The 21,475-nt window shown below is 37.2% G+C and overlaps 1 protein-coding gene and 1 long non-coding RNA gene across 2 annotated transcripts in view; one reads left to right on the forward strand and one right to left on the reverse strand.

Moving 5' to 3' along the window:
* The window catches only part of LOC119261178 (solute carrier organic anion transporter family member 6A1-like), a 232,384-nt gene that overhangs the window by 74,562 nt on the left and 136,347 nt on the right, over nt 1-21,475 (forward strand). The gene's annotated exons all lie outside the window — the stretch shown is intronic.
* On the reverse strand, nt 73-19,015 carry LOC119260401 (uncharacterized). Its single transcript, XR_008549380.1, has 3 exons — nt 18,867-19,015; nt 8,552-8,739; nt 73-527 (listed from the first exon to the last, which is right to left on the reverse strand). It is a non-coding gene; the product is annotated as an uncharacterized LOC119260401 (long non-coding RNA).

Genomic DNA, 21,475 nt, shown 5'->3' on the forward strand with positions numbered 1-21,475 from the left:
AAAAATAAAATAAACTGCTTAAAATCTAAATAATCCTATTAAACCAAAGGCCATTAACTAATACATGAAATATTATTATAAATGGTATTAACTTGTGTATTTTTTCACTTCAACTTCATCCCTTTCTTTAAAGTTATCTTTCTATTAAAAGTATTAAATGTGTATCTTATAATTTCTCTTTGAAAATACAAAACATGGAGACTATATTATTATGTTTGTACTCAAAATACGCTAAAACATAGCATCATGTAAATTACATTCACTTATTAAACGTATACCTGTATCACAATTATTTTAAATTTTATTAATACAATATTTCATTGATAGACTGATGATATATAATTCTTACACAATTATGTTCAAGTTATAACTTAAGTTATAACTCTCTCAAGTTCTTCTCTTCTTCTTCTTTACTGTTGGAGTCCTTACAGGTATAGGCATGATAGTCTTTTTTCCCCCTGGTAAATATTTGAATAGGCCAAATGCAGTAGCAATGAAGATGATAGAGGCTGATTTGCACATTAAAACTGAAATTAAAAAAGAAATCATCTGATACATCAGTTTATTCAAAGCACAAATGTACATGGAAAAAATGTCATTTAGTAATGGAAATATAATTATATTTCAGCTCTAAAAGCATCAGTTTTTCAACTGTAGCATGTAATTAACATCATAAAGTTCTACCAAGTTATTTCAAGGGATTTTTTTTAATGTTTATAAAACCTTTCAGATTTCTTAGGTATATAGTTTAAGGAAAATGAAAGATGTGTTATTGCTTCACAGAATTTATTAATTTTGAAACATAAAAATATATTTTTACTTTGAAAACTTAACTATGAACAGGAACTGGAAACTGTTTAAGTCACTTCAGGTGACTTTACTCTTTTTTGAAATAGTCATCATTTCCCAAATACAACCAAAAATATTATGAAAAATTGATTATGTAAGTCTTATAAATTCATTTCTATTTTCAGAAAAAAAAATATTACAAGTAGTACTTGTCCTTTGTATGCACCTGACCCTGTCATTTAAAGTAAGAAAGATTGTAGTACAGAATATAAATTAACTGATCTAGTGGTATCAAAATTGCAAATAGGAGACATTAGTAAGTGTATGCCATTTATAATACAATAGTGTCTCATACATTTCTGATATATACTGTAAATAACTCCAATGCATATTAACAAGAGAATGGATAAGATATAGTATATTCACAAAATGACATAGTATACTCAAACTTTTTTTTTTTAAATAGCACAAACTACTGCTATAAAAATAGCATGGATGAATCTCCCAAAAGCATAACTTTCTCATCAGTTGAGTATGCATCCATGGATTTATTTCTTTTTCCATTCTGTTAAATTGGTCAATGTAGTGACTCTTAGATCAATAGCATAGTGTATTAGCTATATTATCTTGATAATATATTTGGTATCTGAGTGCATATAACCTTCATTTTTTTTTCTTCAAGTTTTTTTTAAATAATTGATAATTGATCATTCTTGCCCCTTTTACTTTCCATATGCATTTTAATTTCCTTGTCAATTTCAAAAACCTGAGATTTTTGTGATCACATTGATGTTATGTATTCACTTAGAAATGGCTTTTTAAACCCTTTCTACCTCCTATAATCATCATACCTTTTATTTATTTTTAGGATTTAATTTCTTGCAAATAGATTTTGTATCTATCAGTGTAAAGTTACCAGGCAACTCTCAGCAGATTTTTTCTTTGTACTTGATTGTGTTATTGTATTTCTTATTTTTGTATTTGATTGTGTCATATATATTCAATATAAACACACAACTGATTTTTGCATACTGATTATATATTAAGTAATCTTACTACATCCACTTAATTCTAACATATTATGTTTCTCGATATGGATGCTAGTGACAGATGCAATCAATTCATAGAAATTATTTATAATATATACTCTTTATGGAATACATATTTCAATAAAAATTCTACCACTGATAAAGTGGTGAACATGGCAAGTTAAAAAAGGAATGTTTATAAAAGACCTACAAATATTTCTACAGCAAATAAGCTAGAACTGACGAATTCCTTCAGTTGAGGTAAATGGCATTTAATTAATAATCCCAATGGGAACTTAAGATTTGAGAAAGATCAGAATTTCCTTGTCAAAGGGAAATGATGTATTGATATGAAAATTGTTTTACTATTTTGAATGATAAAACATTTAAGAATCTGATGAATACCATTGTCTTCCTCCACAGAGAATAACAAACTGGGCATACAAATGTACAAACAAAATATTAGGATTTCTAGAATATACTAAAATTCATTGTGGGTTCCTAGAGTTCATGGATCCCTATTGAATAAGCTTTTCTCTAGAGTAGTGGTTTGTATAGAACTTTCTGAAAATGGTGGTGTTCTTCACCTGTACTTCTAATATTCAGATATGACTATTAATTACATGAAATTTAACTAGTTTTATTGAGGAACTGAATTCTTTTTTAAAAAAGATTTATTTATTTATGCATGCAAGAGCTGGGGTGTAGGCCAGAGGTACAGAGTGGGGAAGTGGTGAGACAATTCACCAGAGACAGAATGGGGAGAACAGGTGGATTGACTGAAATACACTGTTGAGGGGAGCAGTGGGCAAGACAGGAGAGGTCTGCTGTGCCATTTGGGTCAGCTCCCTGGCCAGGGATTGAATTTGTACTGCAGTGGCTGCGTATAGCTTTATAGTGCTGAGACTTAATCCCTTTTGCTACCAGGGAGGCCCAGAAACTAAATTCTTAAATGCATTAAATTCAAATATTTACATAAATTCTATAGTTCTTTCATTTTTGAAATATCTCCTGTACCATAAACAACAAGGTCTCCATTTGTCCATAGTTTATTATTACTGTAACTTACTATAAACAACCATAAATTTCAAAAACAATTTTACTTCTCTTCATTTCTTCAATTGATATCACTTACATAGTCCTACAAATAAGTACATCATTTTTGTCTTGTTATACATCCAACAACTTCCAGTGACTCCACAGTGATCAATATCACGAAAATTACAGTTAGCTTCTCTTGCTAGTTTAAAAAGTGTTGGTCCAGGTATACTCCCTATGAAAAATGCATTAACTGTAAATTTTCCATAAAGACAGTATAGGTTGGGATCAGAATGATTCTTCTCTTAAAATTAAGGTTATACATATACATGTAATCATCACTGTAAACCCATCATCTAAAAATAATCTGAGTTTATACATAAAATTTGTAATAACTGGAAAAAAATGATTGTATTTAAGAAAATACTTATCCCTGTGGGTATAAAAAATTAGTAGGTTTGCATCTTTATTAGAAGTGTGCCTGTTGTTATTTAGTTGGCATCTCAAAAGTTTTAATTTTTTAATAAAAATTTTAATAAAAAGTATTTAAACAGAAATAATCATTGATTTTGTGAACTCTCTATCACCAAAGATTTCAAATTTTTCAATCTTCAATAATTGAATTTTTTTTTTTACTATATATGTGTTACTTACCAAGGTGAGATAGATTACTGAAAATGCAAATGCTTTGGAATTTTTGTAGTATCCCCACATTCAGACTGATTTTATATCCAGAGTTGGGTGCTACTTAAGGGAATTCTCCAAATTAAACAAAATAACTAATGAAGTGTATCCTTGAATAACATCCTTTCAATGTCCACAATTTTTTTCTCTTCAGTGTTGTAAAGAACACTATTTAACAAAATGACCTTATTCCGGTACCTGCTATACTGAGACACATCTTCTCAGCAATAACATCATTTTCAGCTAAAAGTTAATGAACAGTCATTAAAAAGAGAAAAATCACCCCAAAAATTAGAACTGGATTTTCATAACTACCATGTCTAATGATTTATCATTTCATTAAGAAATTGTCTATGCCCTCCTGCTTTATGATTCTTTATTCTTTCCAAAGGCCAATATACATCACCAAATTTCCAATCTCAGAGAGTGCTGGCATTCTGTTTATAGGAAAAAACTAGGTCTACTATTAATTTTTTGATGTTCCTTCCTTTTTTTTCAATCCATGATAAATCTTTGTAATTCCTGGACAAATAATGGAAATACTGACTTGTCTCACTGTGCACTATAATCTCCAAACCAAATTTAACATAGTTCTTATTTAGACTTAAGTACAAGCTTCTCTTTTTCCCCACATTTTCTTTTTTTAACCACATTTATCTTCTATAAGCATTTCTTCTTCTAATAGCAGATATTTTTTTAATATAAATCAGATAATAACTATTCTATGTTAAAATTCCCTGATGGAAAAACCAAGATCTAGAGATACTGTGTATCCAAAATATCTCTATTCCACCCTCTCTCATTTGAAAATACATCAGTCTCACTTGCTATTATTTCTCCTATGCTCATTCTTCCACTACAAATCTGACCTTTTTCTAGTGGGTCATTATGTAGCATAGAAATATGCTGTAATTTTAATCCAGACTTAGAATAGTATATAATCTAACTATAAAATATTTTCTCTGATCCTCACGTGAGTCACACTTTGGTTTTTTCACATTTTTATTCTATTTATAATTTGTCTTTCACCCTCAAAACAATTCAATCTTGTTTTCTTATCCCACCAACCAATAATTTGAAAGCACTTCATAAATCAATGGTCCAAAAATATTGAAGAGAAAAAATTTGTGGTAACAATGGTTATATGTAAAGCTAGTTTTTGCTATTCTAAATCTGTACTACATTGTCATCAGCAAAACTAATTTGTTCTTTAACTTACTCACAAACTTAAGACTTGGTGTCTTATGTGATGAAAATTTTTATAGGTATTAATCTAGGTTAGTGATTTCCCAAACTTGCAAGCACTATAACAGGTATCTGCTAAGCTCATAAAATGTTTAGTCTAGCTTATCAAACCAATTGTAAGAGCTTGGTTGATTTTTTTCTGAAACAAATGATTATCACTGGTAATTGAATATAATTTTAATGCATATTTAATATTCCGGATAGGATGTGTTTTATGTTAGATAGTTAAGCTGCACCCTCACTCACTTGGTGTGTCAGTTTACCACTGTTATTTACTCAAAATATTAAATATACATGTAGATATGTATGCAGTATCAAAAAGGAACAATTCAATGTAATAAAAGATTGACAAAATCCATACCAAATAGTCTCACTATCACATAGCTCAAACCCAAGGCTATAGCACGATGCTTTTCTGATACAATCCTGTAAGCAAATGGCAATGATATCATCAGTACATCATTATTGTTAGCTATAAAGCATGTTTACAAATTTCAAAGTTAATTTTCCCCCTGCGCATCAAACTAAATATCTTTAGAATTCAATATGACTGAATTAAAAAACTGCATCTCCTCATTTCTTCATATCCTGCCCCTTATCAGCCAATTCCAAAGCTTCTTGATCTTCACAAGAGGGAATCATTTTTGGTGTAAACCCTATAGCCCAGCCTTCTTTCCTTTGATGAAAATAACTTGGCACTAGTTTTCATTCTTTTCTTTTTTCATTTGGGGCTCCCTCCCTGCAGAGTTACATCAGACTGACTAGGCCCCTAAACAAAAGAGTCCCCTTATAGGTCTCTTTACTTCTTACCCTCATTCCCCTCTGGAACCCAGATCGTAACAGACAGGAAGTACTACACTGTATTTTGGGATTCCTAACAATCTTTGTACATGTTAAATCATTACTTAATTCAATTTTACTTGAATTTTCCTAATTGGATCTCTTTTAACATTTCTTATTGGATCTGTTAACCTCTGTATTCAAAAACTAAAATAAATGATAAATAATTTCCCACATATAAAGAATGAAAATATCTGTACTTCCCACTAATCAAATCAAGCATTTGTTTTAAAAAGAAAAATAATGCATAATATCACATATTAGTAATATGGAAAATAAATTGAAAATACAATTAAAACAACTTTTAAACATTCTAGGAAGTAAAAAATAAGAACTGCATGTAAAATAAACCATGAATAATTTTAAAAAGTTATAAACTTTTCTTGTTCTAGAACATAGCCTACTATGATCAATATTTTCATCCAATATTATTCAATTTATTAAAATACAGAATACATACATTGCTTTTATACTATTTTGCAAAAAATTAGATTAATTCCACCCATACCAACCTGGTTAAAATTATATATTGCTTCCTCAAATATTTACTACCAGGGTAATCAAGACAAATTAACCAATTCTCAAATGATAATATTTGCACTGTCCCTTTTATGTAGTATTCTCCCTCAGCTTCATCCCCCACAGGTCTTCAAATTATTCTACTTATAATGCATATATGATTATTTTTATTCTGAGGCTTACTGTTTTCAATGGCTTCCAGGTGTACACAGGATAACATCATTCATTTTAACATGACAAAGAAAACACAACATGATCAACACCCTTACTCAGTCGAATCTTGTTCTGTTCACCATAATGTTACTTTTAATATCGCCAAGATATTTAACAGATTTTTGCCTCTCCATCCACTTATTTTTCCTTTTAAGAACTTATCCCCATGGGCCTCCCTGGTAGAGCAGGGAGTTAAGGCACTGCCCTGTGAAGCAGTCCACAGCCTCCGCAGCATAAGTTCGATCGACAGCCTGCCAGGGAGCAACCCACATGGCGAGGCAGACATCTCCTGTTTCTCTGCTGCTCCCCTCAGCAGTGTATTTCAGTCAGTCTGCCTGTTTTCTTCCCACTCCATCTCTGGTGCAGCCTCTCACGCCCCCCACCCCTGCCTGCATGCCAGCTCTTGTATGCATAACTAAATAAATCTAAAAAAAAAACAAACTTATCCCCAGTTTGCACTTTTTCAAAAATTTTTAATCTGCATAACACAGTTAAGTTTCATGTCTTCTATAAGTAATTCCAAGTAATCTTGCATAGAAATTACCTTTCTTGCCTTTTTGTTCCTGGGTCAGTTATACAATCTTTAAGATTGCTCTAATTATTCACTGCATTTCTATTTGTGTTGTTATTCACCCTCCCATGAAATTCTAAGCAACTCAAGTCAAGTTCATATCTTAGTGGTCTTTGTACTTTATTCATACATATCCAGACACATATATATGAAAAAACTATTTCACAGTAATTGATATGTCCAAGTTTCATATCTACTCTAAATTATAAGTGCATTGATGGCGGAGACCCCATATTCACTGATTTCATTTTTTTTAAAATATTTATTTATTTATTTATTTATTTATTTATACAAGAACCAGGGTCCAGGCCAGATGCACAGGAGGTAAGAAGATTCAGCAGAAACAGAGCGGGCAGAACAGAACAGGCAGACAACTGAAGTACACTGCTGACGGAGCAGCGGACGCGACAGGAGAGGTCTGCTGCACCATGTGGGACACTCACCGTCCTGCAGGGATCAAATTAGTGCTGCAGAGGCTGTGGACGGCTTCACAGCGCTGTGCTCAACTGCCTGAGCCACCAGGGGAGGCCCCTGATTTCATTTTTTTTTTTTAAAGATTTATTTTTTATTTATTTATACAAGCACTGGGTACAGTCAGATGCAGTGGAGGGTGAGAGAATTCACCAGAGCCAGAGCGGGAAACAGAACAGGCAGACTGACGAAATACACTGCTGAGGGGAGCAGACGGCTTGGCAGGGAGGTCTGCGCGCCATATGGGACTCTTGCCAGCCGGCCGGGGATGGAACCGGTGCTGCTGCAGAGGCTGGGGCAGCTTTGCAGCCCAGCACTGAACCGCTGCGCGCCACCAGGGGAGGCCCTGATTTCTTTTTTTTGCATGCTCTTATTTATTCCTGTTTTATACTCAGCTTTCCTTGGGACAGAAAACTATTCCATATGGCTTAAAGTTTTATGTTGACCTTTTGAAAAAATTTAATTATGACAAGTTATTCTGCTTCTATGATAAAAAATATTTAAAGTATTTCATATTTTGTGGAAGAACAAGTGAATGTAGGTTTATTTTAGAATAATAAAAATTTACATAATGAAATTCTAAAAGTTAGAGTTATTAGGTTCCTTTGTGGGGTGAAGCTAATGTTTTTTCATAGTCAAATTGTCTATTAGAATGTCTATTAAAATTGTACCCCTTAATATGAAATATAAAAATTAAAGTAAATAATCTATAAATTACTATAACTTATGAGTCAATATTATAACCATATCTGTGTTATAATTAAGAATTTTCCAGATATGTAACAAACAAACAAATTTACTTTTCAATAAAAGTTAAAGTAAATGTGATATCTATAAACTTCAATCATATAAATAAAAGAATCAAATCTATTCATGAATTTTTAAAATACAATAATTTTCCCATATATGAATTTTTCATGCATTAAGTTAAATTAATTATTTAGCTAATTAAAACTAAATGTGATATCTATAATTTATGCAAATAAATTCATTAAAACAGAGAATTAAGCATGTGCATGGATTTTGACAATGTAATAATTTTTCCCACTAATAGTTGCTACTTTGAAACACAGTAAAATATTTGCTACAATTTTCCAAAATCTTCCTAAGATTGTCACTCACTCTTATGTATTAAAGAATAATATATACATACCTGAGGATGGCCAGGATGCTTGGTATACCAGTAAAACAAGAAAATATAACTGTAGATAACACAAAAGCAAGGAACAAAGGAAGTTTATAACATTTGGGATCACATGTCCCAGATCTAGCATCAATAGAATCACCTTGCTCATCCAATGTTATTAATCCATGTTTAATGCAAGAGCAATTGTAGTATACCTATAAATATTAAATTAATCATTTAGTAATATAGTCATAAAGCAAAAACTTATTAATGTAATATAAAATTAAATCATTAACTTCAGGGAGACTGCCAGTATTATTAGTAAATAACCTAACATTAAACTTGCCATATATTATTTAGAAATGAGACATTAGTAGTAATTAGAAGGTATTTTTGTTAATAAAAGATCATATATGTGCATTTAATGATTCTTAGGAAAAAGTCCACTAATTTAAGAAATAGTACAAAAATATTTATAATCAATTGATGAAATAATATTAGAAAGCTATATGAATTGACAATGAAGAAAAGTACAATGAGTGAAATGAAATTATAGCTGGGATTTGGTAAACATGGACATTTAGCCAATTTTGGAGACTTTAGGAACATGTCAGAAAATATGTTTATTATATGTAATGATGAGAGTGCTGTTATCTATTAAAAAGAGAAAACACAGTGCAGAGGGTCCATAGTATTTTCAGGACCACAAAGAAAAAGTTTAATTTTAATATGTTTTAAACTCAAAGAAGAAAAGTGAATAAAATATAATGACTGTATGATAATGAATCCAGTCTGGACCACATTTATCTTCCCACCTGTAGTGCCAGGAAGGGCACAGAGCAGGTTTTCTATGATTGGAGCAAATGGGTAAAGGAGAGTCCTGGAACCCTGGTGGTTTTTTCAGGCTTTTATTGAGCTTTTAGCTGTAGTGGGGCTACCAGGTACACAGCCTGGGTGCGGGGGGGGTGGGGGAGGGGAGGGGGGGAGGTGGAGGCCAGTAGGCCTCCTGGACCCCAGCAAGTCTTTGCTCCTTCAAGCTCCTTTGGGGCTTTCTGGGGCTCTCTGGATCCCTCTCTCTCTCTTGGTGAATATAAATACTGCAGCCAGGGCCCACAAGGGTAAACAACACAACAGAAAATTACAATGTAACAAAGGCAGGTGCCCACCATCAGGCATACAATCCTAAGAAGGGAGGCAGAAAAGCCTGAAAATCATTCACCCTACACTACCACTGCAGTTGGACAGTAAATTTTTTTAAGTGAAGGTGGGGGCTTACAAGACAAAATATCTATAGTCAATGAAAGTCATGATATAATCATGATAAGAATCATGAAAATTAGGGTAGTTGTTATAAGATTGATAAATAGGACAATGAATGAATATGTAATTTTCTTTGAAAAAAAAACTAACAAAATTTGGAGATAGAGACCAGTTAATAATTTATTAATCTATGAAAATCTTCCAAAAAAAAAATATACAAATTTCGAAAAATATGGAGTCAGTTTACCAATGAAGAACTAATAGGAATAAAAGATGGTTTGAATCTGAATGACTTAGAAAAATGATGGTCCAAAATAGAGAAATATACAGTTGTGTAGTTAGAAATTTTTCATATGCCATGTTCAAGATTTAGTATAATATTACAAGGAAAGCAAAATGACAAGTTTGATCTTTTTAATTAAGTGAAGAATAAACAAAACTAGACTAAAAAGTGATTATAAGCACTTTAGCTATGGTTAATATTTTCCAGCACAGAAAATAGATAGAAAAATAGACAAAATATTTTACATTATGTGGAATTTCATCAGGAACTTGGATTCTACAAAAGCATAAATGTTAGAACTGAAAATGCAATGAATAAATTTACAATCTCAGTAAAATAGTATTAACAGCAAAGTAGATACTGAAAAGAGAATATATAAAGGAGATGGAAAATAAAAGAGCAAAAGAGTATGAAATACAGTGTAAAGGTCTATTTGTAGGATGTGTTAGAATTCTAACTAACAGAATATAAAGCCTGCAAATTTCAAACAACTATGAGATAATGGATTTTACTCCACTTTCCAACTCCATTATATGGCATATTGACTTTAAGAAAGAGAGGATAAACCTTTCCTAATTAGGTGAGCTTTGAAAGGTACTGCACTTTTACTGAAGTCAGAGATTCAAAGTTTGTGACTTAGAGGAGATACTCTGTTGATATGCTTGAAAATGGAGGGTCATAAAGAATGGGGATGCCCCTAAAATTTTTGCCCCTGCATTTGGCACTCAGCAGATTGCTAACAAGGAAAAGGCAACCTTGTTTGTCTGTGTGTTTGTTTGTTTACAACCCAAAGGAACTGAATTTTGTCAATAACCTGAATGGAATCAGAAGTTGATTTCCCCCAGAGCTTCCAGAAAGGAACATAGCTGAACTACCACCATTAGTCAGTCTGTGACACTGAGAGACTGAGCAGAGAACCTAGAGTCATTCCATGCTGTAGACTTCTGACCTTAGAACTGTGAACTAATAAGTGCATAGGCTAAGGTAACTTATTATGTAGCTGGAGTAAACTCATACATGGACTAAACACACACAAGAATGGAGGGAGGATAAGGAAACAAAAAGAGCTGACAATTTTCAAACCAAGACATGCAAATCCACAAACTAAAGATACTCTGAAGTTGAAGCAACATAAATTTAAATTTAGTGAAAACCACAGCTAGGCATATCACAGTTTAAAACTGCTAAAAACCAAAATCAAAGAAAATCCTAAAAGCAGTCAGACACATAAGGGAAGAAAATGGCATTTTTTAAATGCCAGCATGGGGTGGGGTACCACTACCAATATGGAATTCTAAACCCATTGAGAAAGTTGTTGCTTTCTCCTTCAAAAATGAAAAAGAAAAAATGAAAGTAAAAGAGTGCCAAGAGAGAGGTGTAGGTCACTGTCTGTGGTTCTCAACCATGTGCTTGCAAATGCTGACCAGTAAGTCTCTGGGTACAACAATGGGATTTATTAATAAACAAGAGATTGGAAAAAAATGAAAGAGTTCTAAGCCATAAGAGTCCCTACTGTCTACAGTATCCAATAGACCAAGACAAAGGCTGCTTTTGCAAGATGGCACTGTCCCTTTGATGAGAGCCTGGAGCTGTGCATACTGGTCTGCAGTGCACCAGGTTCCAACTCATGGTGGCAGCTGGAGGTGCTCACAGGTGCTGAGGTGCACTACAGCAGACCACATCAACAGTCTGAAGACCAGTCTGGACAACACAGAATTCCGCACTGGATGGTGTTGGAGGCAATAGCACTGGGATGATATGCTGCCACCAGACCAGAAGTGGTGGACAGCTCTCAAAGGTGGCTAGACACAGACACTGGTCAGCAGTGCTGGTCAGCACAGGTCACTAGGAGGTGGTACCAGGGACACTAGTGCTACAGCTTGTTATAAAATGTTAATACAAGCCAACAGCAAACAGCTCTTTTAAGAGACACCTGGTCCAGGCCAGTGGTTCTCCTTGTAGTTTGTCAGAGCAGGGATGGAGACAAGTGTAGTGGCCAGGTCTCTGCAAAGGTCTATGCATGTTTGGAAATTTGCAGAGGTCTAAAAGTCTATGGAAGTCTGCAAAATCTACAATGTTTGCAGAGTTCTGCAAAGGGTCTGTGGAGCTCATCTCTGCTGAATCCTCTTCTGAAGCTATCTGATGAATCCTATTTGGAGGCTGTCTGGTGAATGCTTCTCTTCCGAGGCTATCTGCTGAATCTTGTGAAGGCCATCTGCTGAATCAATGCTCCTCTCTGGAGGCCATCTTCTGAATGAATCCAAGCTGGTTGCTGCCCTACTTATATCCTCTTCAGGGTTCTAGCCCTTCATAGCTGATTGGTCCATTTTATGATCCTAACTGTTTGATTGGTATCAGTTAAGCAACAATCAGCTTCATTTTCAATTTGCATAATGGACCCACCACCATGAATGGAAATGGAGAACCTGATTGACTCAATAAGCTCAAAATGATTGGTCAATTTGCAATCCTGGTGACAGAATTGAAAGGGAAAACCCTGCAATCCTGCCTGCATACAACTTGCACTGAGGCCAGCTGTCCCGACCCGCGGGATTTGGAGGCACGAAAAGAGAAGGGCTGAGGATTGAAATGAGGGGCTTGAGATGACTTGCCGCTAGCGGTTGCTTCTTTATTTTTCCTTTTTCCTTTTCTTTCTCTTACATGTTTTCTTTTCCCTGTCTTTCTACCTTCCCTGGCCTTCTCTATGCTCCTCTCTCAGTATGTTTCTCAGTACCCTCTCTCGAAGTCTCTACGCAGTATCCTTTCTGCAGTCTCCTTCTCGAAGTCTCCACTCTTTATCCTCTATGCAGTCTCTCTCCCACTCTCTCCCGTGGTTCCCTCTTATACCCTCGTAGCTCCTCCATCGTACCTCCCTGTCCCACATGATTTACAGGAAAACTCAGTGGTTTCTCAGAAGGCGAAACAGTAAACCGAAACTTATTGCGCGCATGCGCAACATGGCGCATGCTCCAGGCAGCTCCGGATATCTCCCCCTTTTTTCTTTTAAATGAGACACTTGGCCTGTCTTAGGTTGGCATATCCCGTAACCAGCCTTACCCATCATCGCTAATCTGGCGCACTTGGTCCGGACCGCTGTCTTAGGTTGGTCTGGATGGGCTACGCTCTTACCTGTCTTTGGCTCACAGGTTCTCTAGGGCTAAGTTGACCCATCTGGATGCCACTGGGGAGTCGTGGTCAAGTACCATGGCACCAAGTACTTGCCTGACCGCAATAGCACGTTCTTTGTTTCGCTTATGTAGCCAACGGAGAAACCATACACTGAAGGCACAAACAGCCAAGAGCTCTAAGTCTATCACCCTGCCCCAAGCTTGCAACTGAGAGGAGTCCTCTAAACAAGGCAATGACACCCTCACCCGTAACAGGGGTAACACAAATAAAACTGTACAGAGGGTTACAAGGTATGTGAGCGGTTAACAAATGTGTGTCTATCTCTTCTTACATTAGCACTAACTGCTGACTAAGCATAAAAAGTCCATTTCATAAATGTCCATTCATATCTTGCGGTGTTGGTAAAGCAGATGCAACATTGGCAGCTGATGCACAATCGCCCATCGTACTGACATCTGGGACGCTTGTGTCATCAAGGTTAGCAGGGTCAGGTGTATTGACAAACCAAACCAATCGAGCAGGAACCCATTGGGGCGTTTCCACATCCTGTGGGAAAAGACAAATGTTGCCAGGCAGCTGTATTAATACTGGCGCGGGTGGTTGCCACTCATTATTGACCTGGTCCTTTCATCTTGCTTGCAACATCGTGACCTGCCAAGGGTCTGGCGACCAGGGCTGTAGCGCCCCCACTCTGCCCCAAAGACGGGCAGGAGGCCTTTATATGCCCTTGCTAACCACAAGCGAAACAGACACGGTTTCGGGGTCCAGTTACTGGACTACGCAAGACCTGAGCGATCACCGCACCGGTAACTTGAGCTTCACAAATATCCTTACAAATTCTCACATAATCATCCAAACTAGCCCGAATTTTCCAGGGTCTAATAGCTTCCTGACACCACTTATTAGCATTTTCAAATGCAAGCTGTTAAACTATCTATCGTAGGGAGTCATCAGTGTTACCTAGAATTCGGCCAGCTGCAGTCATCAATCTTGCTAGGCGCTCTGCATATGGTTCTGTCGACCCTTGAATGATCTTTGTTAATTAAATGTCGGCTCCTCCTCTATCTCCTATTGCCTTCCAGGCTGACCGTCTAGCTGCTGCAACTTGGGCAAATACAGCCGTATCATAATCCTTTTGTCGGTCGTTACTATCATATTGACCTTCTTCTGCTAACATATTCTTGTTTCTAACCGGAAATCCAGCATCAGCATTGAGTTTAGCTGTATGAGTGCAGTTCTCTGAAAATATACCTTTCCATACCAAATAATCCCCTGGGGAAGTAACCGCTCTGACGAGCGCCTTCCAATCATTTGGAGTAGGATTCATGCCGAACCAGCTATCCAATAAGGTATGCGTAAAAGCACTCTGGAGGCCATACTGAGTAACCACCTCCTTTAAAGCCTTCAAATCTTTAAAGCTGTGGAGACATGTACTCTAGTACGCACCCCTTGAGGATCTGTCCCTTCTACGACTGGATAAGCATAATTAGGGGCCTGGGAAGCCAGGACTCTTTCCATCATAGAGCACAGTCTTTCCATTAACGGAATATCAACCCTGTCGAGTGTTCTAGGAGGTGGCGCAGGAGGTGGCTCCCCAGGTGTTTTCCATCTCCTTTTATGCTTCCCTGGCTTAAAACAACCGAGGCCTTACTCATCCTGTTCCTCCCCATCTCCCGACTCATCGGTAGAATAATCTAGGGGAGGGGCTGTTGGTATTTTTTGAGCAGAGGAAGGGGGACTTACCGATGTAGAACTCATAGTGGAACTTCTATCTTCTTCCTCTGTTTGTCTCGCTGTCCTGATGGCCTCAGTGGCTAACTGAGCGGCAGCAGTGCCACTGGCATTAAGAGCATCTCCCACCACTCCCCAGACCATCAAAGTAGTGCCAGGAAGAGACTCAAGGCCATATAATTGCTGATGCAAGACAATATCTCCTTTCACCTTATTCCAATTGTCACTATCGACCTGATCCTGCTCCAGAAACCATTTACTAGTGATACTAAGGGTCTCTACAAATCCTTTAAGAACTTTTCTACTAAGAGGAACCCCAAGCTTTTTTAGGAGAGCTTCCAGGGAAATAACTAACTGCCCCTTGGACATTGGATTTCCCATGATCCCAGCTACCTTACCTTACTTTACTTTACTTGCTGGCTCACCACAGCTGGTCCTTCAGCGGTTCCTTCATTCTTTTTCGTGCCCCCACATTGGGCGCCACCTGTCCCGACCCGCGGGATTGGAGGCACGAAAAGAGAAGGGCTGAGGATTGAAATGAGGGGCTTGAGATGACTTGCCACTAGCAGTTGCTTCTTTATTTTTCCTTTTCCTTTTCTTTCTCTTACATGTTTTCTTTTCCCTGTCTTTCTACCTTCCCTGGCCTTCTCTATGCTCCTCTCTCAGTACGTTTGTCAGTATCCTCTCTCGAAGTCTCTACGCAGTATCCTTTCCGCAGTCTCCTTCTCGAAGTCTCCTCTCCTTATCCTCTACGCAGTCTACTCAGTCTCTCTCCTTATCCTCTATGCAGTCTCTCTCCCACTCTCTCCCGTGGTTCCCTTCTTATACGCTCGTAGCTCTTCCCATCGTACCTCCCAGCCCCACGTGATTTACAGGAAAACGCAGTGGTTTCTCAGAAGGCGAAACAGTAAACCGAAACTTATTGCGCACATGCGCAACACAGCGCATGCTCCAGGCGGCTCCGGACAACCAGCGAAGGCTTTACAGCTCTGCACTCAAGGGAGCTGTGGCCAGAGCTGGTCACAGTGAGGCCAGAGGCAGATTGCGCCCAGCTGCACCTCAGAGGGCTGGGTGCAGCAAAACAGAGGGGACCTGAAGCAAGGCTGAGGCATGGGTACCAGCAGCTGCAGGTTGTGTCAACACTGGGAACACACCATGTTGGCCTAGCACTCTGTTAGCTACCCTCCCTGCAGCTGCTGATACCCATGCTGGTACCCATCCAAGTTGCCCCAGCTGGGCTTACCACTCCTCCCAGTGGCCCCAAACCAGGAACTGTGGTGTTTGGCAGGGGTACCTCCACTATTGGAGCCCTTAGGTTGGCCTTGAGGTTGCTGCAGCACAGGGGTGAGCCTTATTGCTGCAGTCCCAATAGGGGACAAAACCCAGGCAGGTAAGTTGGAACCTGGTTCCACTGTTGCCCAACAGCACCACCCACCACCAGTGCTAGTTGCAACCACAGTTCAACTGCAGCACAGGCCAGCCAGATGCATCAGCTGGGAGATGGGACTGTCCACAGGCAGTGTGCTAAGGTAATATGGTCAGGTGACTGGGCCCTATATGGTTGCCATCACTGTGGCTTAAGCAGTGGGGGCCTCTGTGTCAAAGGAAATGTATTGTTCTTCAGGAAGAAGGAAAGTAATCTCATGAAAGTATGAAAATGTAAATAAGTTAAAATATTCTAAGGATGTGTCAACCGAAAGAGATCCTGCAGCCTGATTTCTTATAATCCTTAATGTTGTGAATGAGATTGACTTCCCCATTCTATTGAATGAAGCTCCTATTGGACAAGAGTAGGCGCTGGACAAGCCCCTCATCCAATGATACAGCAATCATTGAAAGAAGATTATGAAGATAAGCACAAGAGTTTTTTTTCATGTCGATGTATAAGGAAATTTAAAGATTTTAGCATGGATAAGAATGTATATAGAGCTTCCATATGATCCAGCAATTCCACTCCAAGGTATTTACCCAAAGGACACAGAAACATCCATTCCAAAGAGCACCTGCACCCCTATGTTTATAGCAGCACTGTTTACAATAGCTAAGCTTTGGAAACAACCCAAATGCCCAAAAATAGATGACTGGATCAAGAAGATGTGGGACATATATACCATGGAATATTACTCAGCATTCAAAAAAGATAAACACATGCAATTTGCAGCAACATGGATGGAGCTGGAAGGGATCATGCTCAGCGAAATAAGCCAGAAAGAAAAGAAAAATACCAGATGGTCTCACTCATAGCAGGAATCTAGAAAACTTAAATAAGGGACCAGGAAGAAAAAGAATAACTATAAGAAAGAAAATATCAACATTGACAAACAACTATGAACCAGAGACACTCTATGGCGGGTGGGGGGCGGGGAAAGGAGGGCTTGGAGTCAAAATAAGGGGGTCGTAATTGTATGGGGAATATAAAAATAAAATAAAAAAAAAAAGAATGCATGTGGTTTCAATGATAAAAATTGCCCAGGTTATTGATACGAGCAGATAATCTATTCAGTTTTAGTAAAGTTGTGATTTTCACAGAAACTTAGAAATCTTCAGAGGTATAGAATTCTAACCACTCCTCTTGCAAATTTTTGCAGACGCATTACTGATAAAGGGCTTTATTGCCTACTAAGGAGGTAGTACAATACCTATGGTCAAGAATATGCCTATTTTTTTCTCTCTTCCACTCACCAAGACTTGTAGCCAGAGGGGAACAACAAAATTTCTAAATCCTGGGTCCTACTTCTGTGCTAATTAAACAGGAGAAACTAAAGTCCATTATTTAGCTAAGCTCAATTGTGCAATTTGGCATCAAATGCATAGCAAAGTGTTAAAATGCACTTCATGACAAAACAGGATCATTTGCCTGTAGGTTGGCAGGAAGCTCAGGAAATTAAGGCATTCTGATAGCAATGACCCAAAGATGAACAAACAGAATTTTAAAAGGAGTTCTCATTCATGTAAAGGGGCTGATTTCCACATTTAAATGAATGGGAGAGCAGTGACATAGAAACAGCAAGAAGGTAAAGCATAGATACATTGAGTTGCTCAGCAGAAGGAAAAATCAGGAAAGCTGTTCAAAAGGTTAGTATTGGTCAAAATATTGATGTGGGAAATATGGGAGTTCAAGATTATAGTGGATTGGGAAGATAATTACTTTTTAGACTGCTTCTTCTGAATTTGTGATGGGAAGCCGTAGATAATAGTCATTCACTGCTTTAAATCCATATAATTGAGATGATATAGACATGGAAGCCTTAATGTAGGAATTGACTTTAACATTCCCAATTCCCATAAACCCTTGTATTGTGGCCACATAAAACAAATGTTATTTTTTTGGTTTTAAAATTTCCCAAATGCCCAAAAATAGATGACTGGATCAAGAAGATGTGGTATATATACAATGGAATATTATTCAGCAATCAAAAAAGATAAACTCATGCATTCCCAGCAACATAGATGGAGCTAGAAGGAATTATGCTCAGTGAAATAAGCCAGAAGGAAAAAGAAAAGTATTGGATGGTTTCACTTATAGCAGGAATATAGGGGAACCAAATAAGACATCAGGGAAATAATAATAACAATACAAAACACAACAGAACAAAACCAGACAATTATAAATCAGAGACATACTGCAGGGTTGGAGGCAGGAGAGGGATCAGAGGGAGGGAGGGAGGGAGGAGCACAGGGGCTGAGGTGAGGGTGCACAGGTGCATTGGTGAAGGAAATTCTATGGGGACTACACCTGAGGGGGTGGGGACAAGCAAATATCGTTTAAAAATGAACAGTGATGTAAAAATAAAGTAATTAATAAAAAAATTTAAAATTTAAAAAAGGAAATAAAAGAGAGAAAAGCTTTTATCATAGTGAGGTAGGAGTAAGATGTAAATACCATCTACAAATCAAACACCTTACTAGGGAGGCCAAAGTACAATAAACAATAATTACCTCATGATCACTTATTGTTTTAGATTGTGCACAGCCTGCATAGCAAGGAGAGAAATACCCAATATCATCTCTTCCACATATAGCACTATAAACTGAAGATGAACACTGACAATGAGAATTGCAAGGAGCTGTCAGGTTCCCCAACTGCCCTGTACTGTAAAAAAAAGAAAAAGATTGAAAGTAATTACATTACACTGTATTCTACTTTTTATCATATATATTAAGATATAATGAGGTCCATAAAAATACGATTACTGAAATAACCTCTAACAGCTTTATCAAGGTCTTACTAAATACAATAAACTGGAGATTTTTAAATGCACAATCCAGAATTTTTGATATGTATATACATTTGTGAAACCATCACTACAATCATGAACATAATCATTGCCACAAAAATTTTCTCATGGTTCTATTTTTGTTTTTATTTTTTTTAATTTTATTGATCTTCCAGTTGTTTATATAACTAATTTTGGGGAGTGTATATCTGCCCCTCCAAATGTGCACATGCTTCACTCAGCCTCCACTAGAGCTCCAGAGCCACACCCTATCACCTTCCCTCTCCCTCTACTCCCATTCCCACTGGGAACCAGTACATTTTTTCACAAATATCTCATGACCCATTGTAATTTTCTGCCCCTGGCATTTTCTGAGCTACAGTCTGTCACTATTCATTAGTTCATACAAGTTTTTGTGTATTTAAGGGTATATTTTGGGGTCTTCAGTTTAAAATTTCTGTCCATCTCTGCAATTTAGAATATACCACTTAATTGTTATGGTCTTACAATGAATTTGATGTCTGGTAGGGAACTCTTCTAGCTTGACTTTTTAAGGCAGTGTATTATTCTTGGACTTTTGCTTTTCTACATGACTATAAAAACAAACTCTTAAGATTTTATTAGCATTGGAAGGCATGCATGTTAATTTGTAAAGTGACAGCTTTGTGATATTTGCATACATGCTATAGCATTCAGCTTATTAAATATTACTTTATGTGTATTAGAAAATTTACTTCTATCCATATAGGTTTTTGAACATCCTTGTTTTGAAACAAGATTAATTACAAGATATCTTTTCACTTTTGTTAATTTGCAAACATTTTTTCACAAAAATTATATTTTTCTTTTTTTGCTGTTATAAAGGAACAGTAATTTTTATTTAATGCTTTTATATCCAGGAAATTATAACTGATCTCTAAATATAGATTTTCATAAATTTTCCTTAGACAAAACTATATTTTCTGAGAATTATTGAATCATTCTCTTTCTAGTATATATAACTTTACAAGCAATACATGTGCTATTACCATGTTAAGCATTCAATATAGTGTAGAATAAGATAACATGTATCTTTTATTTATCATGATTCTACAATGGGTGTTTTAAAATATATTTTAAATTCTATTTGCACTGGAATATCTGTATCAGAGTAGGTTTTCCTAGTTATTACTAGTTCGCTTAAATTTGTTTTTAAACAAAAGGGTTTGGAAGTAATTTCATCTTAGTGATGGAGGAAATTAGAAAAAGAGTGTAGGCAGTTAGTTAGGAACAGGGTGCCCAAGCCCAAGTCCATTATCAGCCTGATTGGGAAACAATAGCAGACCAGGAAGGCACTCTCCCACCCATTCAATCAAAAATGGAATATATAGAAGACAATAGAGTAGCACAATAGCAATGGAGGAAAGCTGTTTCAGAAAAGTAGGCTGAGTAATGTGGGAAAACTCAGTAGGTTCTCAGTAGCCTGGGAGACCCCCTGGGGCAAGTCAATCAGCAAGAGACACAATAGGGAGATATACCTAAAGCCTGCTCACTGTACCCATATAAGCACCTGCTTCTCACCATTTGAGTGTCTACCCACTCGGGACCCCTCTCCCATCGGAGAGTTTTCCTATCCTTCCTACCTACCTATCAATAAATCTCTTGCTTTTTTGTAACTGGTCTTAATGCTGAATTCTTTTGTTCTCAAAGACAAGAACCAAGAAAGGAACCACCTGGGGTCCTGGGACTCTGGGCCTGCTCAACAAAAACACCAATTCATCTGGTGTCATGACTCAGATTGACATCTGTCAATTATCTGTCTCTTTCTGTCCATCTCTTTCCCCGTTTCTTTTCTCCTTCCTTGACTTTGGTCTCCTCCCACACTCTGCTGAGCACTAGCCACACTGTTCTCCTGATTTTCCTGGGAGCCCAGTCAAACACCTGTAACCTGTCTGGTGAGTTCTGTGGAACTCTGAAAGCACCAAAGGGTGAGCATAAAGATTCCCCTCTCTCTCTACTGTGCTGTCCTTTGCTTTAGTCTTTAAGCCATTGAAGGGTCTCCCCCAAAATTAACGGGACCCTGTTGGCCTGTTAAAACCACAGGGTGGTCACTGGCCTAAAGTCTCAGGGATAGGCTGTGTGGTGTAGAGGAGAAGAATCTTCCATCTCTTTGAGGGGGGAACATTGTCCTCTCTTGTACCCCTTTCTGTTTCCACTGTGACCATCCATCTTAGTCACGGGTACCTGTGTGTGAACACAAGAACAGAGGAGAGCTCGCCTGGCGTCCTAGGACTGGGTCCTGCTCCAAAAAAACTCCTATTCATTATCATAATCATATCTTTTTTACTTGGT

This window comes from Talpa occidentalis, unplaced genomic scaffold (assembly GCF_014898055.3).
Source record: "Talpa occidentalis isolate TD23 unplaced genomic scaffold, MPIMG_talOcc4v2.1 talOcc4.6, whole genome shotgun sequence".
Lineage (NCBI taxonomy): Eukaryota > Metazoa > Chordata > Mammalia > Eulipotyphla > Talpidae > Talpa > Talpa occidentalis.